At 36.1% G+C, this 26797-nt stretch overlaps 1 protein-coding gene across 2 annotated transcripts in view; it reads left to right on the forward strand.

The window, feature by feature from the left end:
- The window catches only part of SLC4A4 (solute carrier family 4 member 4), a 355627-nt gene that overhangs the window by 106992 nt on the left and 221838 nt on the right, over positions 1-26797 (forward strand). The gene's annotated exons all lie outside the window — the stretch shown is intronic.

A 26797-nucleotide genomic window follows, 5' to 3' on the forward strand; every position in this document is an offset into this window, starting at 1 on the left:
TTCTGCCACTTAATAGTACTTGAGCTTTCTGAGGTTTTGTTTCCATTTTCACTTCCCATCTTGTTTGGGACTTGGGAGCCTCAAATGAAGTAATGTATTTAAAAGCATTTTGTGACCTGTAAGTTGCCACACAAATGTTAATTATTGTTATTGTTTTAAATTTACTGTCACGAGTATAATCAAACATTAGTAAAGAATTCCCCATGAATTGTCTTAATCCCAGAGAAGACATAAAATTAATATACCCTACTTTGTTCATCAAAAGTCATATTCATAGAAGGGCTATTGCTAAGTAGTGAAAATCACAGGTGTGCTAATTTCATACTGGGGATTTGCAAGCAGCCTTGGGTGGAGAAGAGAGAAGGCAGAGAACAGAGATCAGTAAAGGCTTAGTTTCTCTACACAGCCTGGTGAAAGATTGCATGTTGAAGGAATGAGTTCAACTCTTAAGGTTGATAATTTATATTGATGCTTAAGGAGTATCATTTGTCAACTTTTAAAACAATAATTTTGTGAGTCACCAAATCCACAAGTGTGTATTACATACTTTTCGAAGAAATTATCTAGCTTTTCAGATAAATGTGAGAGTCCTTTGGTTACACATTAAACAGTATAGGAAAGGAGATTCAATATTTCCTAAGATGAGATTCACAACCTGGAAAATGTGTTTCCTCAGTTGGACGCTGGGGCCATCTTCAGGTTAGAAAGTGTCAACAGGAAATGGTTCAGTTTCAGGTATGGGCTGGTTCTCTGCTTCCCAGTTTCTGATTATAAGTGGGGACTTGGTATTCATCCATCCAGCCTCGTAGATGAGAGGCCAGTTTAATTTCATTCTTTGGTTTCATCTTCAATTTATTTGCTTGTTCTTTCCACTGGAAACTCCTTTATTTTTCTGTGGTAAATGTTCTCTGGGGTTCAGCTTTAGAGAAATATTAGCAGATTCTATTTATTAGTCTAGCTGTTATGTTTATTCTTATTACACCTTTTCTGAAGCAGGGCATCTCACATATCTAGGTGTTTGTAATAAAGCATCGTTTATATTCTTAAAGAAAAGTTTTATCCTGTGTTTGAATGATTTATTGAATTAGCTGAGTTAAGAGATTCATTTTTGCTATCCATGAGGCAGAAAAGTGGCCAACTGGCTACTGACCAGTCTTCCTGTTGTCTAGGCCATAGGAAATAGGGCATTTGGAGACAGGTGCTGAGGAAATGAATAGCGCTTACTATGAGAAGTCTGACATATTCCCACTTTTATTCTCTATATTTGGCGTTTGATGCTTTTGTTGTATTGCAGAAGATGGTGTAGCTTAGTAATAAGATGTTATTTTGTTTCAGTTTCAAGGTAGGAATGGCATTGATTGTTGTAGAAATGGGGAGAAGTTACATATATGAGTTTGAGGCTTTGTTTTTTGTCTGGTGGGCTTTGGAAGTAGAGATGATTTTTTTTTTTTTGTCTTAGCAGAGGAAATGTTTTAAAATTTTGGAAACAACCAGGCTTTGCTAAAGCATGTTATAGTTGTAGTACCAAGAAAAATGAATTTAAAAAATTTGGTTCTGCTAGTAACTTGCTGAACCTGGACAAGTCCCTTAATGTCTCTGAATCCTTGTTTTTTGGTTTATAAAATGATATTTCTATATAATTTATAAGGTTTCTTCTAGATTCAAAATTCTATGACTTGATTTTTCTCTGTGACCACATGATTGTCTGCTTCCTTTCACAAAGTATAAAAGTAACAAATATTCCTCATCAGTGAAAATTACCTTAAAAAATGTAGGGCAGCAAACTTGGTTGCAAAGAGAGTGCATGGAAATGGGCCTGTGGGTCTTGAACCTGACTGGTTGCCTGTATCTCACTCTTTTTGATGTGTTGACTCTTGGCTGTTTGTTTTTCCATCTCCTGGTACACTGAGATTCTGGAAGCAGGCATTCTGTCTTGAATGAGTAGTTTCTAGACAGAACACACACATTTCAATGGTGACCTTCAAAGGTGACAATGCCTTAGCCTTCAATGGGTAACTCTTAGGTAGCACTTAAGATTGGGACTTTGCAGCCATATAGGAAAAGTGAGTGATGCAACGTTAGGCTTAAATAGGGTATTTTGGGGATGGAAAACATTACATACTCTATCCAAGCATAGATTTTGGTAAATGGATTTTAGACAGATTGTTTTTCAGGCTCCATCATGTTTCCTAAAACGTTTTTACTTTTTGTGGTAATCATTTTTTCTGATGTTTACAATACATTCTATTATAAATGGGGCTTACCATCTGCCATAAAGGAAAGCATAAAAATCAGGCTGTGCCAATCTTTCTCTCTAAAGTAATTTCCATCAGGCTTCATTTTCCTCTGCTTTAATTTCTCCTATGAATGTAGTGACAATCTTGCGTTGTCCCATGAAGGTGAGACACTTTTAAGGTATAAATCTGAAGATTTAGCAGAAGGGAGGGAGAGATAAATGGTAAAATGGGAGGTGGGAGAGTAGATAAATTATTCGTGTGATGCTTCTTTGTGAGTAAAGAAAAGCAGATTGGTTGTTTGTAATAAAACTTAGCGTAAATGGCATTTGCACAGTACTAAGAGTCATTTCACAGCAATACAGTATGCCTGTTAGCGTTTCACACATCTCTGTTGCTCTTTCAGGGTGTTTGCCAATTACTTTGTTGTTCATACTTAAAGGTGCTTTTTGTCAGCATCCTTCCTGTGGAACACCTCTTGGAAAACTCTTCTACTATATGTGGATGACATGTGTCTGTTTATGACCATCCCATTCCACTTTTTGATTAGCCCCTTTGGAATCACAGTTTCTGTTACTATTAGCAATAGGAATTAACCTGAGGCCATAATTTAACATTGTAATGCAGGATCAAACCCACGACTGTGCATGACTTTGAAGCCTGCCTGCTTTTTCTCAACAGAATTTTGGCTATAACATTCTAGATAAATGTTTTAATCTACGTATCTTTTTCTCCCTCCCTCTCTTTCCTTCTCCCTTCCTTCCTTTCTTCTCTATATTTAAGTACTTGAAAGAAAAGGAGCACTGACACTTTGCTGCATCTACAGAGCTCCAAATTCAGTTTCAACAACATCCATCAAGTGCCTGTTATATTCTTGGCTCTATGCTAGACCCATTCCTGTGCATTGTCTCACTTAGTCATCATCGCAATCCTGTGAGAAAGTTACTTCATCCCCATTCCATCGATGAGGAAACTTTGGCCTGATTTACAGAGCTGGTATATTCAGAACCTGAATCTGAAATTAGGTCTTCTGAATCCTTTCTCTACTGGGTAGAAGAAACTCTGTTTCATATTGGAAGTTGTATTAGGGTTCTCCAGAGAAACAGAACCAATAGGATATATACAGATGTGTGTGTGTGTGTATTATGGGAATTCGCAAATACAGTTACAGAGGTAGAAAAGTCCCACGATCTGCTGTTTGCAAGCTGGAGAACCAGGAAAGCCATTGGTACAATTCAGTCCAAGTCCAAAGGCCTGAGAATTGGGGGTGGAGGGGCAATGGTGTAAGTCCCGGTCTGAGTCTGAAAGCCTGAGAACCAAGAGCACTGATGTCCAAGGGCAGGAGAAGATGGATGTCCTAGCTTAAATGGAGAGAGCAAATCGACCCTTCCTCTGTCTTTTCATTCTATTCTGTCTCTCAGTGGATTGGATGATGCCCATCCACATCGGTTGGGTAACCTTTTTTTACTCAGTCTACTGATTCAAATACTAATCTCTTATAGAAATACCCTCACAGACACACCCAGAAATAATGTTGTATCAGTTATCTGGGCATCCCTTAGCCCAGTCAAATTGACACATAAAATTAACCAGCACAGAAGTACTTTTAGAAAAGGAGCCATATGTGGACACAAGGCAGCTATGATTAAATGAGAACACCATGAGACTAAATTCTTGTTCCAGATTCCCAATGGCTGATTTGGCCTTGGGCAAATTTTTTAACTTTGTACTTTAGAGTCTCTACTTATTAAATAGAGAAAGTTAAAGTTGTCTTAGAAGAATGTTGATCTATAGCTATTTGTATTCACTGTGGAATCTATTTCCGTTTGTACTTTTAATTTTATGGAGCACTTGGAACTCCTTAGTTGGGAGATAAATCCCAACATAGTTGTCTTTATAACACAGCATTTAATAGAAGTTATATTGTCTAAATTAATTGTTAACAAATATGCTGAATTACTGGGCAAAGTCTAATTATTCAGTAGGCCAACCAATACACATTTGTCAAATACATACTATGTGACTGACACCTTACATCAGTTATTATTATTGTTATTATGAGATCATTTAATCCTTATATCATTCTTGTGAGTTCTCAATCATTAACCTCACAGATGATAAAAATGAGGCTCAGAGGAGTTCAAAAATCTCCCTAAGGTCAAATATCTAGTAGTTGGTGGAGCTTGGATTTGGATCTTCAAGAGCACCAAAATAGCGTAGTTGTTACTAGTGTAGGATTTGGAGGTAGATTTAAGTTCCAGTTCTATCTCTTACCAGCTGAGTAACCTTGGGCAAGTGACTTGACCTACTTGACTTGACATGAGCTACTTGAGAGGACTGTTCTGAAGATTAAGTTGCAAGTATGCCTTTATCACTTACTATCATGACATAGTAAGTGAGGTCTGCAATGGCCTCTGCCTACAGGGGTTTGTCATGTTAAATGAGAGATGAAGCGTAAAGATAAATTGTGAATAAAATTTTATATGTTTCATAATATAAAATGTTAAATCATGCAGTTTTAGCAAAAGAGAAGACCAGTGTGGTATATTAGACTAGGGCTGTGGTATATTAGATGGAACTTTGGAGTAGGGCCAGGGTATGCAAACTCTTTTCCCCTCTGTACCACTAGCATGCTGTGAATCTTAGAGCTAGTTGTTTCACTTGTGTGTCCCTCTTTCTGTGTGTCCAGGCACACTACTGGGAATGTAGGTACTGGGGAAGGAGCTAAGAAATGATGTCTGTTTCCATCATGGGCCATGGAACTTACATCCTAATGGCAGGAGAAACAGACATATGAAGACTTTATAAGGCAGTGCGAAAAGTGGTATAATAGTGCTCTGAGTCAAGGGAGGTCTTTTTACAAAAGAGTTGATAATTGACTTAAGCAATGACGATGAGAAGAAACTATATCTTATTCATCTTGTATTAATATTTCCCAAAGCATTGGGTGCAATGCCTAACATGTAGTGTACCCTCAGTAGTGGATTGAATACTGATTTGCAAGCCTGACTTGTTTTGAAGATTCATTTCTTCTGCCATTTCTTGTCATAGTTCCTCTACCTCTTTCAAACACTGTTCAAGCTCCTATTCTTAGTGTCAGTACACCGGGGTGGTTACGGGCATAGCCTCTGAAGTCAGACTTTCTGGTTTTAGTTCCAGTCTCTGCCACTTATTAGCTGTTTGACCTTGAGCAGGTTACCTAGCTTCTCCATACCTCAGTTTTCTTGTCTATAAAATGGGTATAATAATGGTACCTAACACTATTAAATGGAAAAAAAATTAAATGCAAAGAACTTAGAATGAGTCTAAGTAATAGAAATCACTTAATAGATATCAGCAGTTTTTATTTTTCATTTAGATATACTTTACCCTAAGTTCATTTATCAGTAATGGTGCTTCACAAATACTCATTGTTACCTGCAAAAATAGAATTTTTCTGTGTATTTTCTGATAAACAGTGGACAAAATGAGAACGTGACTTATTTTAGGAAGGATGTTACTTATTCATGGCCTCCTCTTGCTCACAAAGCATGGATCTTAAGGTCCTGGTTAATGCCCCAAGGAACTCACATGTATTTTGCTAATTACAAGTCATGCTCTTTGGTGGCCAATTTAACTGTTGAAATGACCTCCAGATTCTGATTTTCCTTCACTCTTTATTAATAGTTAACAAACTGTTTAATGCACAGCAGGAAAGCTAAGTAAGCCTGAAGCATTTGGAAAATGGCATGTGAATTAGTTGTAAACTGTTTCTATAAACATTAAATGGCTGGCAATTACTTAAGTGATTGCCTAAGTTTCATTAAAGTATTTAAGAAGAAAATATGTGCTTAATGCTACTTTAATTATAAGGAACTCATTAGAGTAGCTTCGATCTGGGGTTTACCAAACTAGCCTAATTTGTAACCTCACCCAGGGAACCTGTGTAAAAATACAGATTTCTGACACCCCCCTTCTCCCACCCTACTGGGAAACTCAGAACCTGGTAATCTGTTTCTTAATTACTTCAGGTGAATCTGATGATCAGGTCTGTTTGGAAAACACTGCTCAGGTGTTGTCTGGGTAAAAGCTTGCTTTAGATTTTGCTTTCAACAATCGGAAAAGCACTTTAAAATACTTTAGTATAACTGGTTATGAATAGCTAATAGTGGTGGATATAGAAGGAAAGTACTGAAAAAACGGAAGCCTGTAATTTTTGGGTTGTCTTCCTAAGCCATCATCATCAGCAGCAGTAGCAGCAGCACCACCACTTACTGGGCTATGGCAGAGAATGCTGTAGCTAGATTTGCCATAAGTTAGCTTAAATTTTTAAGTAGGAGAAGAGTATGGATGAAAATAAGGTAATCTTATTAGCTGTCTGAGAAGTGGAAGTGGTGCATTTATGAACTTAGTTGCAAAAGAAATACTGAATACACTTTTGAAGCAAGGTAGCTACCACAGATTGTAGGAAACATACAGAAGCATTCTCAAGGTGTGTGCAACCAAGAAAACAAAGATGCCGAGAAAAAGAGCCATCAGCTTGAATAGGTGTCCACAACTACTAATCACAACTTTGCAGATGTATTCATTGCGGAAAGAACTGCTTAATACCCTTCCTCCTCCACCCCATCAACTATAGCATTGCCATAGACAGCTTTCCAAAACACACCATGGGCTGGCCAGTTAGCTCAGTTGGTTAGAGTGTGGTGCTGATAACAGCAAGTTCCAGGGTTTTGATCCCTATACTGGCTAGCCTCCAACAAATAAATAAATGAAACACTCACCTGATTTTGCCACTCCCTGCTTGAAGCCCTCAATACTTCCCTATTGCTATGCTGGGATAAAGTCTAAATGCCTTATCAGAGTATATAGGGCCATTCAGTATTTCACATCTACTTTTATAATCTTGTTTCTTTTCTCTTACCACATTTTTGTGCTCTGTGCACCAGCCACACGGAAGCCTGCACATGTAGGTTTCCAAAACGCCTTGAGGAAAAAAACCCAATATTTGTCTGTTATAGACCCTAGTACAGTACCTAGTAGGGGCTCAGTACACAATAGGTGTTTAATGAATGTTTATTAGATGAATGAATAAATCAAAACACAATTACTGTAATTATCTCTTTACATGTAGGTTTTTTCCTTTTAGGATATGAGCCCACCCACTATCGTGTGTGCACTGTTTCTGGCACATAATACTCATTAAGAATTTGTGAATGAATCAATAATCTGACAAAGTTACAGACTACATTGTGTCTGTGATATTCATAGTCAACCCTTATTTATCCATGCTATTGAAGGGAGATTGGATAAGCCAAACATTAAATAGTATGTTTGATTTTCTTGGAATTTATTAAATTATCAAGCCAAACAATGTCTATCTGAATCTTGAGAGACTGGAAATTTGTCTGACTTTTCTAGGTTCCTCCTTTTCCCACAGAATTCTTGTTTTTTTCTCTATTCTGTGTCCATTAGCATCAAACCTAAGATTTATGCAAATACCACAGATTTAGGCAGAGCTAATCTGTCCATAATTACTTTCCTAATAGTTCACACCTTGCCTAGGTTGAGAAGGCAATTAAATGTTTTGACGTATATATGGACTTTGGCCTGAATTGGGTTTCCTAGGAAAACAAAAAATAGACAAGAGATACTGAATAGTCATTACATTACTTTATCATAGCTTGATTATGACAGGAAACTGAAAGGAATGCATGAAAGTTGGTCATACTTATCTGGATTCAGATCAAGCCATTGAATATCTGTGGTGCAGGCACTGATTTAGACCTCCTTGAATAGAGGCAGAGAGGATTTCCTTCCTAGACTGGGCTCCAGATGCTCTTGGGGTTGAGTAGAGGATAAATATATTTACCTGGAGCATCTCTTTTTTTTTTTTTTGACATTTAAAAAAATATATTTACAATGAAATAAACATAGAACAATTAATTTTAATAGCAAAAGCCATGAGTCTTTAATGTTTAAAGATAAAGCAGAGATTTACAGAGATATTTTGGGACTGGATGGATGCCTTAGTTATCTTGTGTGATAAAAGTTTTGAAGAACATACCCATTTAGAGTAAAGGATTGGTTTGTAACATGGAAGATTTAATGACTGTAGCATAGACATTTTCCGTTAAAGTACGCATTTGATGACGAAGCCCTTTAAAGTCTTAGTTTTGTGGCTTCATTGCTGAATGGAACTATGAAGTCCTCTTTCATTACTTCTGGCCATAAAAGATAGTGGTCCAATCTTGAGCTTCACTTTGTTGCACCAGAAACCAATTAAAAAAAAAAGGCTGCAGAGAAAGATGCCTTTCTGCATTGGAGAACAAGTTAAAGCATGAACTGCTCTATTTAGAGCCAGTTGGAGGAAGCAGAGTGCTAGAAATTCCAAACCATTTGAAAAATAAAAGTTACGGTTATTAATTTTTGAAGCCACAAAAGCATGAATCAACATTATAGCAGTGTCAGTATCTCAGCAGGAACTGGTTTCAACTGAACTGTGGCAGCAAAATAAACGTTTGCAGATTGTTTTGACAGAATGTCATCCGCTGGGCTTCAGTTTATTCACCAGCAGCCTCACTTTTGAAACAGAGTTGCTGCACTTGATGTCAAGAAGAAAATTCTCCCTGTGAACATCCTGGACCTTAGCAAATAATTCTATTTGCAAGCATTTGTAATGTAGATCCGCAAATGTTTTCAATAGGAACAGAACATGTGACTAAGAGATGTGCCTCTAAACATCTGACATTTCACCTTGGTGGAGATTAGGGAAATGGGTTCATCAAGCAAAGTGGCCAGCTAGTCACCTTGGTGGTATAGGCCATTTTAAAACACAGGTCACATGTGTTTCTGAAGCTTTCTAGACAGGGCTGTAAAGTGAAAAGGTACTTTTTCAGCTAATGTATTAAATTATTGTAAGCATTTATTGATTCTTGACAGTTAGTCTTAAAACTGTAATGCTCCTTAATCTAATTTTTATGGCATACCTTTTTTTTTTAACTTCTAAGATTTTATGGGTGTGTTTATGCTGTCGATTTTATTCTTATTTTTCTATCATACACCTATCACTGAAGCTTAGTACAACCCTAAGAGGTTAGATTATTCCCTGGAATGAATGTCTTTTTTGTAATTTTTGAAAGTTTTTTGATGAGCTTGAATAAAAATATTTCCCAAAGCAATAACATCCATTTTACACAAAACTCTGCTTGTATGTGTTTGTGTGCATTTTATTTAACTCTTAAACAGATCTGTAACTCCCAAAGTTAAAACTGACACATTTATAGGCTTAGTTGTTTGAGCTCTGGAGCGAATTTAGACAACTCTTAAAGCCATTTAAAATCAGAGGAAAATAAATTAAAAGGAATAGAATGGATGGCTTGTTGAAAGGTTAAGGAATAATGGCTCGATCCCAGGCTTAGTGAAGGAAAAGTTTAGCATTCATTGGAAGGCATTTGGTAGTATACAGTCCTTGGGTACTTTAAAGAGAAAAATAAATATTGTTATTATCAATTTTTTTAACATGCTTCACTTTCAAAGAGCTCAAGCCAATGGCCAAATAGGTTTTTGAGATAAGGACTGCGTGCTTTTGAAGGGTGCCCTGTTCACAAATGCAGTAGAAATAGAAACGAAGGGGGAAGCACTCTGTAACAGGAACAGGATGGACGTTATGGTCAGTCAAATCTACACAACTGCATTTTAAGTCTGGATCTCCTCATTACTAGATATGTGATCTGGGTAATGTATATAATCTACTTGAACATATTTCATATATGAATATAGAGATAATGCTTAGGTTATGGGAGCATTCTGAGGATTAAAGGGGATAATATATATTCATAATAGATGCTACTTACCAATAGATATTCTTACTAAGATATTCTTCCAATCAAGTGCTCTAACCAATGCAAATATTAAAATTTGAGCTGCTTGGCCAGAAAAAAATAGAAAGCAACCTGAAGATTATCTCCAATAAACCCTGTATTAATAACTAATATAGGCTTGCCTGTGGTGATCAGTTGACAGAAGAATAAAACCTGTGATAGTGGAAAACAGAAGTATAAATTTTGGAAGAAAAGACTGTAGTGGATATGTAGTTTAGTTTGTGTGAAGCCCAAAGATAATAAGCCAAGTTACTGTTCTGAAAGTCTTTGATCATTTTATTTTATTTTATTTCATTTTTATTTATTTATTTTTTATTGTTCATACGTGTGAGGTACAATGTTGATTTTCAATAATTGTGTAGAATGTGTGGTGGTTAGTTCAGTAGAGTTAGCTTATTCATCATTACAATACACAATCATTCTCTCTTTCCCTCCCCTCCACTTCCCTTTTCCACCTCTAGTTTTCTAAAAGTTCAATGTATTACTGTGATTGTTGTTTCTTTCTTTCTTTCTCTCTGTCTATCTTTATTGTTCATTTGTTTATTTATGGATTCAGCTCCCATTTATGAGTGAGAGCACACGGTATTTCTCTTTCCATACCTGGGTTGTTTCACTTAGGATAATTTTCTCTAGTCTCATCCACGTTGTTGCAAATGGTAGAATTTCATTCTTTTTTGTGGCTGAGTAGTATTCCATTGTGTATATATACCACAATTTCCTTATCCAGTCACCTATCAATGGACAATTAGGTTGGTTCCATTGCCTAGCCATTGTAAATAGAGCTGCAGTAAATGTGGGAGTGCAGGTATCCCTTTGACCTGATGTTTTCCAATCCTCTGGATATATCCCCAGGAGTGGGATTGCTGGATCATATGGAAGTTCTATCTGTAGTTGTTTAAGGAACTTCCATACTGTTCTCCATAATGGCTGTACTAATTTATAGTCCTACCAACAGTGCAGGAAGGTTCCTCTCTCTCCACATCCTTGCCAGCATTTGTTATTCTCCATCTTTTTTAAAATAGCCAGTTTGACTGGGATGAGGTGATATCTCGAAGTGGTTTTGATTTGCATTTCCCTGATGATTAGTGAGGCTGAGCATTTTTTCACATACCTGTTGGCCATTTGCATGTCTTCCTTTGAGAAATGTCTATTCATCTCCCTTGCCCATTTTTTAATTGGATTATTTGTTTTTTTGCTGTAAAGTTGTCTGAGCTTTTTGTATATTCTGGATATTAATCTCTTGTCAGATGCATATTTTGCAAATATTTTCTCCCATTCCGTAGGATGTCTTTTCACTCTATTGATTGTTTCCTTTGCTGTGCAGAAGCTTTTTAGTTTGATATAATCCCATTTATTTTTTCTTTTGTTGCCTGTGCTTTTGGGGTGTTATTCATAAAGTTATTGCCCAGACTTTAATCCTGGAGTGTTTCCTCTATATTTTCTTCTAAGAGTTTTAAAGTTTCAGGCCTTATATTTAGGTCTCTAATCCATTTTGAGTTGATTTTGGTATATGGTAGAAGGTATTGATCAAGTTTATTCTTCTACAAATGGATATCCAGTTTTCCCAGCACCATTTATTGAAGAGGCAGTCTTTTCCCCAATGTATGTTCTTGGTGCCTTTGTCAAAGATTAGTTGGCAGTAAATATGTGAGTTGATTTCTGAGTTCTCTATTCTGTTCAATTGGCCCACGTGTCTGTTTTTATACCAGTACCATACTGTTTTTGTTACTACAGATTTGTAATATGGTTTGAAGTCAGGAAGTATAATGCCTCCAGCTTTACTTTTTTTGCTCATGATTGCTTTGGCTATTCGGGGTCTTTTGTTATTCCGTATGAATGTTAGGACGAATTGTCTGATCATTTTAAATAGCAACAGGTTCAGGATAGAAGAGAAACTTACTTTTGAAGTGAGCTTGATTTTAGCATGTGAAAGGATATATTTTTTTTAATCAGCTCAGAACATACTAATTTTAGGCAAATTAACCAATTGTTATTCATGGCAGGACATACCATGCAGACATTTCATTTTAATTGCAGTTGATGTTTCTGAAGTAGATTTTTGGACATAACCATCTATATGACTTAGATGAATCACTCTGTAGGAGAAAATTTAGTGTCAACTGATTTATACTCAAAGAATACATTTTAATATTTAGGTAAATTTTATATTAATGACCAGGAAAAAACTATTAGAAACTGACATTCAGAATTGTGTTTAGTGGATTCATTTAGCTGAGATCACGAGTAATTCTTAAATAGCATTTTTGGAATGTTTTAAAGTAGCATTAGATGAATATAACATTATAAGAACTAGGCATTGGCCAGCTTTTCTTTGAATATACAGGGCAGAAGTTCAGAGTTTACTTAACTATAATTTATTTTTATGTAAATCAGTAATGGGATCTGTAAAAATATTTGGGCTCTTGTTTTGAAAAATTAAGATTTTCTTCTTTTAGGAACATAGTTAAGGGCTGATTGCATGTGTTATTTATTTATTTATTTATTTATTTGACCGGTAAGAGGATCACAACCCTCGGCACGGTGTTGTCTGCACCATACTCAGCCGGTGAGCGCACCGGCCATCCCTATATAGGATCTGAACCCGCGGCCTCGGCACTACCAACACCGCACTCTCCCGAGTGAGCCACGGGGCCGGCCCTGCATGTGTCATTTTAACATGAGTTTTTTTCTACTATAGTAGACAATCACAGTCATGCTTCCTAACATGTCTACTAGGCAAGAGTAGAGACTGGGTGTGCATATTTTAGAAAATAACAATCTTAGTGTGTTTTGGGTGCAGCTCAGAAATGACCAATGTTGTTTAATATTCATTGAGTATCTCTTGGTTGCTGATTCTATATTTGTTTTTAAGTTATATAGTCTTTGAGGAGAAAAAGTAGACGATGTTGATAGGACCTCTGAATCAAAACTACTTCTCTACATATAATTTCCAGATTTATTTCAGTAAGTCATCCTTGTGCATAGCTTAGTTCCTTTCACATATTCATTTCATCTGCACATGCCTTTCCCTTTCTGTCTTTGGAAATCCCCATCCTTATTCACATGCTTTATTCTTCCAGTGAAGTCTCAGGTTTTTTAGTCATCTTAAATACTTAGTACTTACTTAGGTCTCTGGAGTTGGTTATGTGCCTTTACATCTTTAGGTCTCTTTCACTGAGGTTTATTTTTGTTAACCACAGTTGATGAGAAATTCATTGGAAAATTCATTCGTTAGGAAATTTGTTTACATAGCTGGTATCTAAATACTGCTAGTTAGTGCTCACTACACATCTTTGACTAAAGAACAAGGTAAATGAAGGGTGAGGATATTGCTGAGAATTACCTTTTCCGTCCAAGAAGGTCAGATTCAGTTTTTTCAATTTTTGCGTTGAAAATTTGTTGGTATTATTTCTCAAAGGAAAGATGTGATCAAAAGTGCCAGAATGAATTAGTAGATTATTTAATATAATAGTACCCTCTTGTCTTTCTGAATAGATTTGTGTAAGCCAGAAGAGCAAAATTCACTTCCACCAGCCAGGGATGTGCCTTCACCAATCTTGTCACCCTTCCAGTTGAAGTTATATGTCAAACAGATGGGGAAGCTGAGTCAAAAGAAGAGGAGGGGATTTGCTCAGTCAGAGTTGGAGCTGAGCACCAGATCCAGGTCTTATAATTCTGGTTCCATCATTCCACCTGTGATTAGTATCAGCCCAGGGTTGTATTTCCTTATGAAATAGACACCCTGCACTGTCACCAGATGGGAGAGCATGTGCAGAACCCCATCCTTTAGAGTGAATGCTCCCGACGCCATAAAGATCCATTTCACCTGAGGCTGTGAGAACCAGACACTTCATTGGTCAGTTGGGGACTTTTGTCAGCATATCAGTGAGGTTTTATAAGGTCTTTAGTATTTTATGAGTCCTTCCCAAAACCTTTTGGGAATAATCCCTTCCTCCTCTATTCAACTCCCAAACAAACAAGACTTTTTAAGTTCTTTTTTTGTATTAATAGACAACTTGGTTATTTATATTATATTTGCCTGACCTTTAGGTCCTGCTGACTCATCTACATATCAATATTGGGTTGCTTTTATCTCAGTTTACCAGAGGTCCTTACTCTTAACTTGGTAACCTGACCTTGATTCTTCCTTAGGGTGTCTTCAGGTTTGCTGTTTACATTTATTGACACTGGCATTTGTACCTTGACTTCATCTTATGGATTTTGGCTTATCTCTTTCATCAGATCCAGAGTACCTTCTATTGCCTTAGGAGTTCACTAACTCAATCTTTTATACCTTTCTATAACTGAATCCTAGATACCCACTTTGCAGGTGTGGGGACTGGCAGAGGAATTGGGACAATTTTCAGGTGAATGCCTAATCTTTGCTTTATAAGGTTGCTAAAGCATTTTATGAACATAATTCCAAGAAAGAAAGATTTGAACTTGTGCAGATCATGAAAAGTATCATGGATAGACAAATGTATTTCTAAACTTGCTTAAACTAATACTCAATGGATCTAAAGAAGGGATTGCCTGAGATGGCAAGAAACTCTTAAGTTTTATTACTAACATTTAATTAATTGGAAATTCTGCACCTAATTAAGGAATGCCTTACACAATAACACAAGTCTTAGAAGTGAGCAAATACTTTCTCTGTTGGTTTTTTCTGAACAGGAAGCTGTTAATAACAAATCTCTTTTGAAGTGGAACTCATTTACCTCACCCCTGATGAACTGAGGTTATCTGCAGATGACTTGAAGTGTTTTATGTATAGGTTTTTAATATAAGAGATTAAGAAATGTTGGACAGAAAAATTATAGTGAAAACGTATTATGTTGAAGGAGGAGAAGTCTTTAATTTTGTTGATATTACTCTGTGGAATACATGAATTATTTGTAGCACACTGTAATAAGAAATTGAAATACCTAGCCAGCCCACATACCCATTCTAGTCTATGTTTTCCATCAGCTTTGTGTAGTTTAACTATATAGATAATTTGGAGGGAAGTTTATTTTTATAACAAAGTATGTTCCTCTACCCTAAAAAATAATTCTAAAAACTTAGCTGATCTCATTTTATTGTTTACTGAAAATAGATTTAGCAAATCTCTAATGATAATTTGGGAAGGTGCATAATGAAACACCATCAAAACTTACTTGTTTATATTAATTAGATGCTTGTCATTCATGTGCTGTTTCTTAGGTAGTTGAATGCAGGTTTTACAAGGGTTTTTCTAGTTTCTGGCCTGGTTTTCAGGTCTTTGCTGATCAATGGACATGTGCCACTGGTTGGCTTCCTGTATTAGTCTGTTTTTGCGTTGCTGTAACAGCATACCTGAGACTGGGTAATTTATAAAAAACATGTTTATTTGGCTTATGATTCTGGCACAGCTGCATTTGACACAGGCCTCAGGCTGCTTCTACTGATGGTGGAAAGTGGCAGGTAGCTGGCGGATACAAACAGATCACATGGCAAGAGGAAGCAAGAGAGAGAGGAGGTAGCAGGGTCTTTTAAACAACCAGCTCTCATGAGAACTAATAGAGCGAGATCTCACTCACTACGCCTATACCCAGGGAGAGCATTAATACATTCATGAGGGATCCACCCCCGTGACTCAAACAGCTCCCAACACTGCCACACTGGGGTCAGATTTCCATATGAGATTTGGGGTGACAACAGGTCCAAACTCTATCACTTCCCTATGTAGTTTCTCAAATAAATAAAACAAGGTCTCAGTTTGTTTTGTGCTGCTATAACAGAATATCACAGACTGGGTAATTCATAATGAAAAGAAATTTATTGGCCCTCAGTTCTGGAGGTTGGGAAGTTTAATATCAAGGTGCCAACATCTGGCGAGGGCCTTCTTGATGCATACAGCATGGCAGAAGGAATCACATGGTGGAAGGGCAAATAGAGCATGAAAGAGAGCAAGAGGGGGTGCACCCAGTTTCAATATATGGCATTAGTCCATTCATGAAGGTGAAGCCCTCATATCTTAAACACCTCTTAAAGGTCCCACCTCCCAATACTGTCACAATGTCAATTACATTTTAACATGAGTTTTGCAAGGAACAAACATTCAAACCATAGCACAAGGTGAATGAAGCATTATGTTGTGCGAGAATAGTGAATCCATAGATATCAAGTAGGACGTGTTGGGGAACCTGTTACATATATTTTTCTTCAATGAGAATATAATTCAACTTCACAGAAGTTGAGGATCACTGCCACTTATTTTGGACCCTCAACTCAGAACAGAAGTAAATAAGGCAGAAAAGAAGAAGAGCTTATTGTAGAATCTTGTAGACATTTCTATGTTACATTGAGAGTTCTATCAAAATCCTTAGAGCAATAATACATCTGTGGGAATATCACCGGTTTTTTTTGTCACCTTTTTTTTTGTTTTTAAAAGAAAGAACAGGCACCAATGTAATGTTTCCTTAATGCCTCAATTCCCTATTTCCTCCTTTTTGAGAGATTATATTTTGAGCCACATTTCTCAATATTGCTATCCAGTTAAGGTGGGTAGAATTTTTTGGCAGTATGGGGTGAAGTCAGAAGTCCTGAAGATTCATTAAGACTTGGTGCCTTTACGTTCTTATGCATTTTGAAAGAGAATCTGCAGAAAGGAGGATATCTTCTTTTGCATGTCTGATGGCAGCATTAGCATGGTGGTTGTGACTAATATTGGAGCTGTAAATTTAGCTGCTTTGTATAGAAAATAGTTGCACTTGAGCAAATCTGTAGAGTTTATTTTGGGAATCTTGAAGATTTCCTAATGTTGATGAGAATTGTGTCTGACTTTAGAATCCTTGGGGTATAAGTTGTGCTGATAATTGGTCTGAGTTGAACCTGGAGAAAATGCTGATGTGTTCACTCTTAAGCAGAGTGATTCATCATGTAAACCTTGTTATGGACAGCTCTGGCAGAGCAAAGAGAAGTGAAGTAGGGAGTGAAAAATTAAAGAAAAATGCAAATGGTGGCTATGACAACGCACAAGGAACTTTTACGTCTTTTAGGAAAAAGTTGCTGGGTGGCCATATTCTTCACCACTTTAATAATGAGTGGGTCCTGTTCAGTTTACAGATATTCTTCACCACTTTAATAATGAGTGGGTCCTGTTCTGTTTACAGAAAGTATCCTACTTTCCTCTGCTACTTGCATGAAGCCTTACACCCCCCGTCCCCATAGTTCTGTGCTCAGGGATTATTTTTAGACTTGTGTGGCTGCTCGGTCAACTAGCTTTCCAAACAATGGCCATTCCTGTTACATGGTTCAGAACTGGCAATCCCAGTCCTAGACAGCAGTATGGGCAAGTGATGTAGGATCATGTTTGCACTGGACATTTGTTGAGAAAGATAATTTGATTCTGCAATTTCAAATACTGTAGGGTACTATCTGGCACTAATTTGACATGACTGTTCTCAATTTAGCAATTAAAAAACCTTAATTGGTTTGCTTTCCTTATAAATATGACATTAATGCTAATTTTAGAAAATTTAGAACTTACACACAAACAAAATGAAGAAAATAAGAATCATCAATAATTCTACCATTTAGGGATAATAATTGTTAACATTAAGTGTATATCCTTCTGGGTTTTTTTTTTCTATGTATACTGTATAAATTAGTAAGCCTTTGGTTACAGGTGAAGAAACCTCATTATAACTGGAATAAACAAACAAAACAAACAAAAAAGAACTTATTAATTCACTAAAGGAAGGGTCTGGATATAATTGAATCATTGGGGAAAGTAATTTGATCCAAACAAAGGACTAGAGGAAGTTAAAAACGACTAAAAGTAATTATTATCCAGATACTTAGGGTGTTGGGTACCTTGTAATTTTAACAAGGCAGATACACCCTGGTGGTTAAATGTGGATGAATGGACATGGTTGTAGGAATTCCTCTTCCTTAACTTCAGTCCTTACTTTTCTTCTGGAAATTCCCTGGCATGTGGTAGGTGTCAGAGACGTAATTTAGGACTCAAGCAGGGGCAGACCCACACTCTGAACTTGGTACCGACCAATTACACCCTTGTTATCTGTCAATGTCCATCCAGACTTCTTTGTCTCCTGTTTTGTTTTCACTACTGTGTTGCTTTGGCAGCTTGAGTATTGCCTCCTTGGGAACTATGGGAGCAAACATACTTGGCAAGATTTTGAGATTGCCATGCTGGGCTCTGGGGACAGTGTCTGTAAGGATGAATCTGGTGAAACATCCCTTGGGGACCCAGCAAATACAGGGAGGTGGATTTATCCGGGAGACGTAGTCATGTGATATGCAGCTGGACAACAGTCAGGGAAATTGAGTTATTGCTGTTTCTGTGAGCCCATTTTTTTTCTCATAGGCTCATGAATACCATGCAAATTTGGATTAAGTAAAGTAGGAAAAATCGTGTCGTGGAAGGTAAGGTCCAGCAAAAAAGTCAAAAAGTTTCTTTTCATCATTAGTTAGCTCAGTTACTTAGTTTAGGTGACCACAGAGGCTGCTGAAAACCAAATGACTAATTTGAATTTTACTGCTCTCTCTGATAGAGATTCTTGAAATAATATTAATAATATAATTAACTAATATAACCTGAATAATTAATAAGGAATCAGCAGACCAAAAAGGCTGTGAGCCAATGGTTTTTTAATATGGTGTGTCTTGGAATTTCATAGCCCCGATATATTGGACCATCACTGAGGCTACCTCTTTGTGAATGGTTTGGCAGCATTTAAATAAAGACACACGTTAACACCACTGACAAAGGTCCTAGTTTTAATTTTTTCAACTCACTGTGTTGGCAGAAATTATGAAGGAAGAAGACCCAGTAAGTTAGGGAATATAAGGAATACCATCTTTTTGTTCTAAAGAATTCTGAGTATCTTAGAGATATGACCTGAGTCCTGATAACGTTTTTGTAACATAAGCCCTAGATAAATTAATTTTTCTACATTTTGAAGATGAAAGTCTAAAGTACTGATATTTCCCAAAAATATTGGAGTAAACTCCAGTTTTTCATCACTTCTTGCTAGCTGATGTTGAACTTACTCTGCTCCTAAAGTAAGATGGTTTGTTAGTATTCTGAAATCCAGGCTCTTAGTGCTGTTGGCTCTCTACAGCTGAATAATAATGTCATGGCATATTAAAGATAATTGTGACAATTGACAGCTTTTCTTGCGTAGGAGCTTATTAATAAATGGATACCTATGTATGTTTAAAATTATCCATTTTAATGAATGCTTTTTGGCTGTTTCAGTTTCTTAGCTAATTTGAAACAGAAAAAGTAACCATCTAATTTACCTATCTAAAGCCTACCAGTGTGTAAATTGATAGTAATTTTCTGAATTGGTTGAGGTAAAGGTAGGTTAAGGAATGGAGAAAGTCTAGATGACTTGTACAATCACTCCAAAACTTGAATTCTATAAAAAAAGATCTTCAATGCAATTAATTTGATGATGAACCTAGTACATGGAAATTAGCTCTACTCTAACCTATTAAAATGGGATCGTAGAAGTGTATATTAGGACTCTTTTCATTTTAACTGAGAGCAAATTCAGCTCAGATTGCTTTAAGCAATTTTGTTTTTAATCTAAAAGACAATTGTCACGTATGATTAAAAAGCAATGGCTTTGGGTATGGCTGGATCTAGGTGATTAAATAATGGTATCAGGAACCTATCTCTGCCTTGGTTCTGAGTTCTTCCATGTTTACTTTATTCTCAGGCAGCCTTTTTCCTTAGGGTTGCAAGATGTTCTTCTGCAGTTCACAGCTTTTATTACCATCTTAGCCTCTCAGCATAAAGTAAAGATTTATTTCCTAGTAGTTGCAGCAAAAGACTGACACTTATTTACTCTGATTGGCCTGGATTAAAGTATTCACTCAAAAATGAATTGCTCTGGCCAGGAGTTGTTATATTCTCATTGTCCAGAATGAGACCTCATAGGTCATAGGTGGTGGGTTCAGCCCATTGGATTTACAATTGTGCAGATGGTCCTCCAAAGGAAAATGGGATGCTGTTAATGAAAAAGAGGTCAGGGGTGCTGAGTGAGCAAGATTAACAGATAGCCGAGAGAGAGAGAGAGAGAGAGAGAGAGAGAGAGAGAGAGAGAGAGAGAGAGAGAGATAGAGATAGATAGATAAACATTTGTGTGTTTATAAAACTTTATTCATCTAGTTATTTCTCATTTCTTATAAATGTGAAAATGAAGTTCAGTGTATTTTTAGAGTGCTACAGTGGTCTGATAAATTAGATAATTGTGGAAGTTTTAACAACCATGATATCTACCTACAAAACTTTGTCTCAGAATGAAGGATGGAAATAAATACTTAGAATGATAACTATATAAACCATTGATAGTAGCACGTTAATAACTTACAGAAATAAATAGTTACTTCTTTTTATACTTTGGTTTGAGAGCTAAGACTTTACCAGATTGTGGACTTTGCCAGGGAAAAATATAAGATCCAGAAGTCCTCATTTAACCCACTGAAGGGAATTTATGTGTAGATTTGTCCTGCTCACTATGAATCGTTCGTTATGATCATTATTTCTATTAAAAAATCTTTTTTTTTTTTGGTAGCCTGCAGGGTGGCCACAGTGGGATACTTCTTAGACTGAAAACAAAAGGGCATATCCACAGATTGCCTTTTGGTGCATAATAAGCCAAATGTTCAATTAATTTACTTTAGGACTATTTAATATGCCATTGTGATTTCTGCCTCTTCTGAAATCCAATACATTTACTGTCTGTACTTTCATATGGCCATCTGATCAGGTTTTTCTTTTAATTCTTTTTTTAAAAAAATTCTTTTAATTAAAAAAAAAATGGGATCACCCATTACAGCGCAGTGGCTAAGAAATGGTCTTGGAAATAACACAGGTGGTTTGAAGTCATTTCACTTACTAGTTCTGTGATCTTGGGGAATTCCTTCACGTTCTTAATACTCAACTTCCCTATCTAAAATATAAGAGAATAATAATAGTAGCTATTTCATAGTCTTGTGTAAATAAATATTAATGAATGAGAAACATTAAATACCATGCCTGGTATAGTGTAATGATTCAAAAATGTTGGTTATTGAATATTATATTTTTGTTGTTAGCATTTTTCCTATTATGTGTTTTCTTCTTATCCATAAGTTCCTGAGGACAGGAACTTTATCTTAAAAATAATTTGTGATCTTTCAACAAATACCATAGTGTATAGCATACATTAAAAAACTAATAAGTATTAATTAAGTTACCAAATGTAAGTGCGTTATTGCTAAGCCTTAGGATTTCCATTTTGTTAGGCCAAGTCATTTTCCAAGCTGCACTTAAAAAGAGCCAGAGAAAAGAAGCAGAGAAAGATCTCTTTTGAGGAACTGGGGCAGAATACATTTTTTTCGTTCTTTCATTTATTCTCTTACTCATTTTTTCTTCCATTCTTTTTAGTGTAACTTTACTGTGCATTGAGAGTTTAGGTAAGGGATGAACCAGATGGTTTGCTTAGTGAAGATATACAGCATTGCAATGAATAGAACACAAAGCAGGTGGATATGAAATGTCTTAATAGATATGTAGATTAAGTGTTGTGGTCCCTTGGGGTGGGGAGAGATTACTTCTAGCAGAGAAAATAGCTTACACAAAGTATCCATTTTTTTTATTTGTGGCTTGCTCAACATTGAATGGCTAATGTATTTTGGTCACATGCTGCTAATACAAAAATGGATTAAGGGGAAGGGTAGAATAAGGATAGTTTTCAAAACAGATATTTTCTGTTTGAGTTATTAATGTAAGCTTTCTTTTGCAAATGGTTATGTTTTTATGCACTTGAAAATCTCTAAAGTTTATTCAGCCTTAAATTAATAATTTAATATTTAAAGCAACTGTTACGTGCATGATACTGTGTTGGTCTTTCAGGAGGGCAGATAAAATACAGGCCCTGCCTTCCAGGAGTTTGAGGAGAGAAGTTAGTTGTGAAAAAGTTAGGTAATAATGAGCAGGCCATGTATTTGTTTGTTCCTAAACAAGTAGTTCAGACACACAGTGTTACTGTGGTTTGAATAAAGGAGAGATCCAAATTTCTGTGAATGGTCAGTATAAGATACTAGAAAAGGTAGAGTTTTTAACTGGGAAACTGAGTCAGAGTTAGAGAGGAGATAAGAGAGTATTCTAATATTCTACATAGGAAGAATGATTGGAAAAAGAAAGATTGGAAAATGAGCAGTTATGTTCTTCCATCAATCACAAGACAGTTCGGGGTGGCTGTGGGAGACAAGGTGGGACACAGATTGGGGCCAGAGTGACATGAAAGGCAAACTGAGAGTGGACTGTGTTGTAGTCAGGGATGGCAGAGAGGTGTCATGTCCTTTACTGTCTCTGACTGATTGATAGTGGCTGCCCACATGAACTCTGAGGCCAAGTTCAGGCTCAGCAGTAACGAATGCGATGATGTGTAGGTGAGGTCTGCTGTGATGCTGGTGGTGGGAGTGGGTTCGGGCAGCATTCCTGCCATGTATTTAGCTTCTTGTCAGTAGTGGGGATTTGTGAGCACTGAGTCTCCCCCTAACCCCTATAGACCACCACTTTGTCATCTGCATGTGGACACTAGTTAGAGATGACCACATTGATATAGGACCCTCCAGGAAATTCTACAGCAATTAAGGAAAGCCAGAGCACTAATGGGTACAAAACCGTGCTACCTACCCTAAGTGAATCATGTATATGTCGAAAAAACACACTATACCTCACAAATATATACAAGTAAATGTTAAAATTAAAAAAGAAAAGAAAAGCCAAAAATTCTAACCAGAGGACAGAGTTTTAAAAAAATCAAGGCAGACTAGAAGCATTAACTTCACTTTGATCCACAGGCTTTCTATTCTGAGAAAGGTGATTGGATAAACTTGATAGTTTCTCTCCCTGCAAATCTCTATCTCATTTTTCTTCAGTTTTTCCTTTATGATGAAGTTAGGTTAGTTATTACTTAGAATCATAATCTATTCGTATGTAATGCAAGTTGATTTTCTGACATTCCTGGTACCCACCGTCCGCCACCCCATATTAGGCTAAGGGGATTTTATTATTTCCCCTTTGTTCTCTATTGTCTGTTTCCAGGAAAGTAGGTACACTTTTGCGTTCTCATCACTGAAGCTACTTAATTCACTGAAGTAAAATATGCAGAGCTTTTGGCTTTTTTCTTTCCTACCTTATATATTTTTTAACATACTTTTACAGGGGCTTTCAAGGCCAATATCTGAGGATTTTCTTAGATGCTAAGCAGGTTTTGCTAGTAAGCACTAGTAATTTTAAACCTAATTTAAACCTTGTGTTGTAACTGCTATAATAATTATCATCATCCCATTTTGCAGGTGGGGAACTTGAGACAAGACAGATTAATTAACATGTCTCAGGTCACACAGCTAATAAACAGCAGAGTTGAGATTCAGACCCAGGCAGTCTGGCTTGACAGTCTATACTATTAGTCTCAGTGAGTGCAATTTTTTTTTTGGAATTTTAATCCTAAAAGGATTGATGACTGGTATGAAAGGTGTTAGGCATGGTACCTACACAGTAAGACCTAGAGGTAATGTTATATTCTTCTTCCATTACATTTTGCAAAAGTCCCTGCTGAGTTACTGTCTAATAAGTAATGATTTGTGTTTTCTGAATTGAGAAAGCCAGACCACAGAGTAATGCTCCATGGATCAGAGGCAAGCAGGGGTATGTGCTGTCTATGCAGGATACGTTTTTTAAGCAAGAGAAACATTTATTCTCTATTAGAGGTGGGGACAAACATATATTGCATCTTTAGAAATGGACAAAAAGTTGATTGTCTAACTCTAGACTTCTCCCTTCTGACAGCTAGTTCTACCTTAGGGATTTTTGATGTTGAATGTTGATGAAAAGTAACTCAAATTTGAGATGGTCAGTTTCAGGATGACTACAATGAATAAAGTGAGTGAATACCATTTTGGTAATGTGACCACTCTACTCCTTAGAAGCATTGTTCACACTCCAATTTCTGCTCGTCATTTCTTCATTTTCACGCCCTCCCTGGTCCCCTAAGATAATTACACTTTGTTTCTTGGCTAAAAAGACATTGCAAGTGATTTTACGCAAAATTCCTGGAACTTTAGATTTTTTTTCTCCCAGAGATATTAAGAAATTTCAAAGCCATTTTTTTTCTAATTATAGAAGTAAAGCATCTGCACTGTACCTTATGTTAATATGTGTTCAATAACCTTATTTTAATGTTCTTCAGGTAGTTGTAGTTAGTAGATATTTTTTCTTGTGTTGGTTTATGTACTAATTTATTTATTCACTTAACAAATTAATTACTTAGTTAATGTTTATTTCCATTACTTGCATGTAAACTCAGTAAGAATATGGATCTTTTTTGACATTTACTTTATCTTCAGAGCCTAATACAAAGCCTGTCTAGAGCAAAGACAGCACTCAATAAATATTTGCTGAATGAATACATGAATGAATTGTACACACTTTAGGATTTATAGAAAAGGGAATGAAAGGAAATAGAAGCCCTAGAGATAAACTGTGTAACATTTAAAATATACTTATATATTTAAATATGCTTGTATATACAGGCAGTCCTTGCTTTGCTCAGCAGTGCAGGACCATAAAAATGACCATGCAAACTGAAATTATGCAAAGTGATCCTAATAATCAATGGGAAAAGTTACTATTGACCTATGAAAAATTTTCAAATCACTAAAATCTCTCTTGTTTTTGGCTATAAAAGTACAGGGAAATTAAAAAAAATAGAACTGATATTTATTTAACACATGATAATTTGAAACTTTAGAAGCGTTGAGTTTAAAGTAGTTTATTTCTTTGTAAAATCCTATCAGGAGCAGTTTGAATAGTGCTTGCCTTCTTATTGTACAACTTATGAGATGGAGCGAGCTTTTTTTTTTTTTTTTTTCCTGTAACCAAATTCTCATGCTGTCTAAGTTTGGATCAGCTTATAGAATTTCATCCTTTGTGCTTTCCATTTCAAGAAATGTCTCCTAGAGTTTCTTTAATGTGAAATTTTTTGCCAGTGTCACTTCCTCTAGGACATCGTCATTCTTTTCATTACAACCACTTTCCTTATTTATGTTGATGAGTTTGCCTTAGCTAAGTTCCTCTGACTGTATATATCCAGTCTCTCTCAAATGATGACTGGCATCATTGTCAGCATTCCATGGGCAGCTATGTCTTCTATAGCTCCGTTTATACTTGATACAAATTTCACTGCCAATATTATCAATTTTTATTTCTGGGCTATATTTTCATCTTAGCTGGCCAATTCCCTCTTTCGATTATCCATGTCATTTGGATTTATCATTGGGAAACAAGAAGGTAACACAACTACACACTTTGCTGTCTGTGTGTGAACTTAACAGACATGCAGGGACCCATCACTGACAGACTTTGGAGGAAGTGCTACGATTGGCCAACGATCATCAGGCACATCTATTAGTTATGTAGTGATTTATTGACTGAAGAGCAAGCAGCAAATTTGTACTTTATGCAATTGTGGTTAATACTCGTTTAACATGTTAACTGAAATTTGAACTATGCTATCAGGGGACTAGTGTTGTTTAACTAAATTGTGGTTGCTGAAATACACATATATCAGAACTGAGCAAAGCGAGGGCTGCCTCAATTCCAGGCTTTATTTTATGGATATACATATGTATTTATTCTTTACTAGAATGGACTTGCTTTATGCTTATGATTTTTTAAATTTAATTTTATATGGTATACATGTCAAAAAAACCAAAACCAAACCCCTAATCTTGACTTCATGTTTTATGACTGCATGGTATTTTATTGCCGTATAGTTGTACCATACTTTATTTAACTAATCCTCCTTTTTGGACGTTTAAGATTTTTCTCTTTTTCACGATTATAAACAATGCTGCAGTGATCACTAAATGTAGCTAAGTCTTTGAGATAACTGTTATTTATTTGGAATGAATGTATTTCCAGTGGAAGAAGTGCTGGCTCAGAGGACACACTGTATTCACTTTTAAAACATTTTTATATCTTCCCTTTGGAGACGTGTTCCTGTTTAGGCTTCTATCAGCGACATAAATGAGGACGTGCTGGCACATGATTCTTAAACACTTTCCCGTATTAGAAATTATTATTCTTTTTCATTTTTGCCATTTTAATAGATAAAATATCTACTTTTTAAAAATAATTAGTTTTGATTACTAGTTAGGTTGTATGTTTTTCATGGGTTTATTTGTAGCAAATAAATTTTGATTTATAGAATTTTATTCTCTCCCATATTACAGTAGTTTTCAGATGGTAGGAATTTTCTTGTTTTATTATGTTGTTTGTGTACATATATTTCTACAAATCTGTGTATACATACGTATATACATACACACAAATATATATGTATATCTATATATATTTACACTTGAATTGCATTCACATGTATATATGTTCTTGGTTTTACTCAGGGATTTTGGAATATTCTTGAGCCTTGGAATATGATCATCAATTTCCAAATGGTTTTTTTTTTCTCTCTTGCTTTTAAGAAAGAAAAAATAACCCATGACCTGGGGGAAATTCTAGTTAATTTTTCATTACATGATTTTCAGGAGATGGGGTCAAAAGGAGCTAGTAGGGCATTCAATTACGTGCTTGAGTGTGTTGGAAAATGTTTTTTTTCCCCCCCTCAGGTGTACAATATTTTACTTGGGCTTGTTTTT

The sequence above is a fragment of the Cynocephalus volans genome, chromosome 9 (assembly GCF_027409185.1).
Source record: "Cynocephalus volans isolate mCynVol1 chromosome 9, mCynVol1.pri, whole genome shotgun sequence".
NCBI classification, from domain to species: domain Eukaryota; kingdom Metazoa; phylum Chordata; class Mammalia; order Dermoptera; family Cynocephalidae; genus Cynocephalus; species Cynocephalus volans.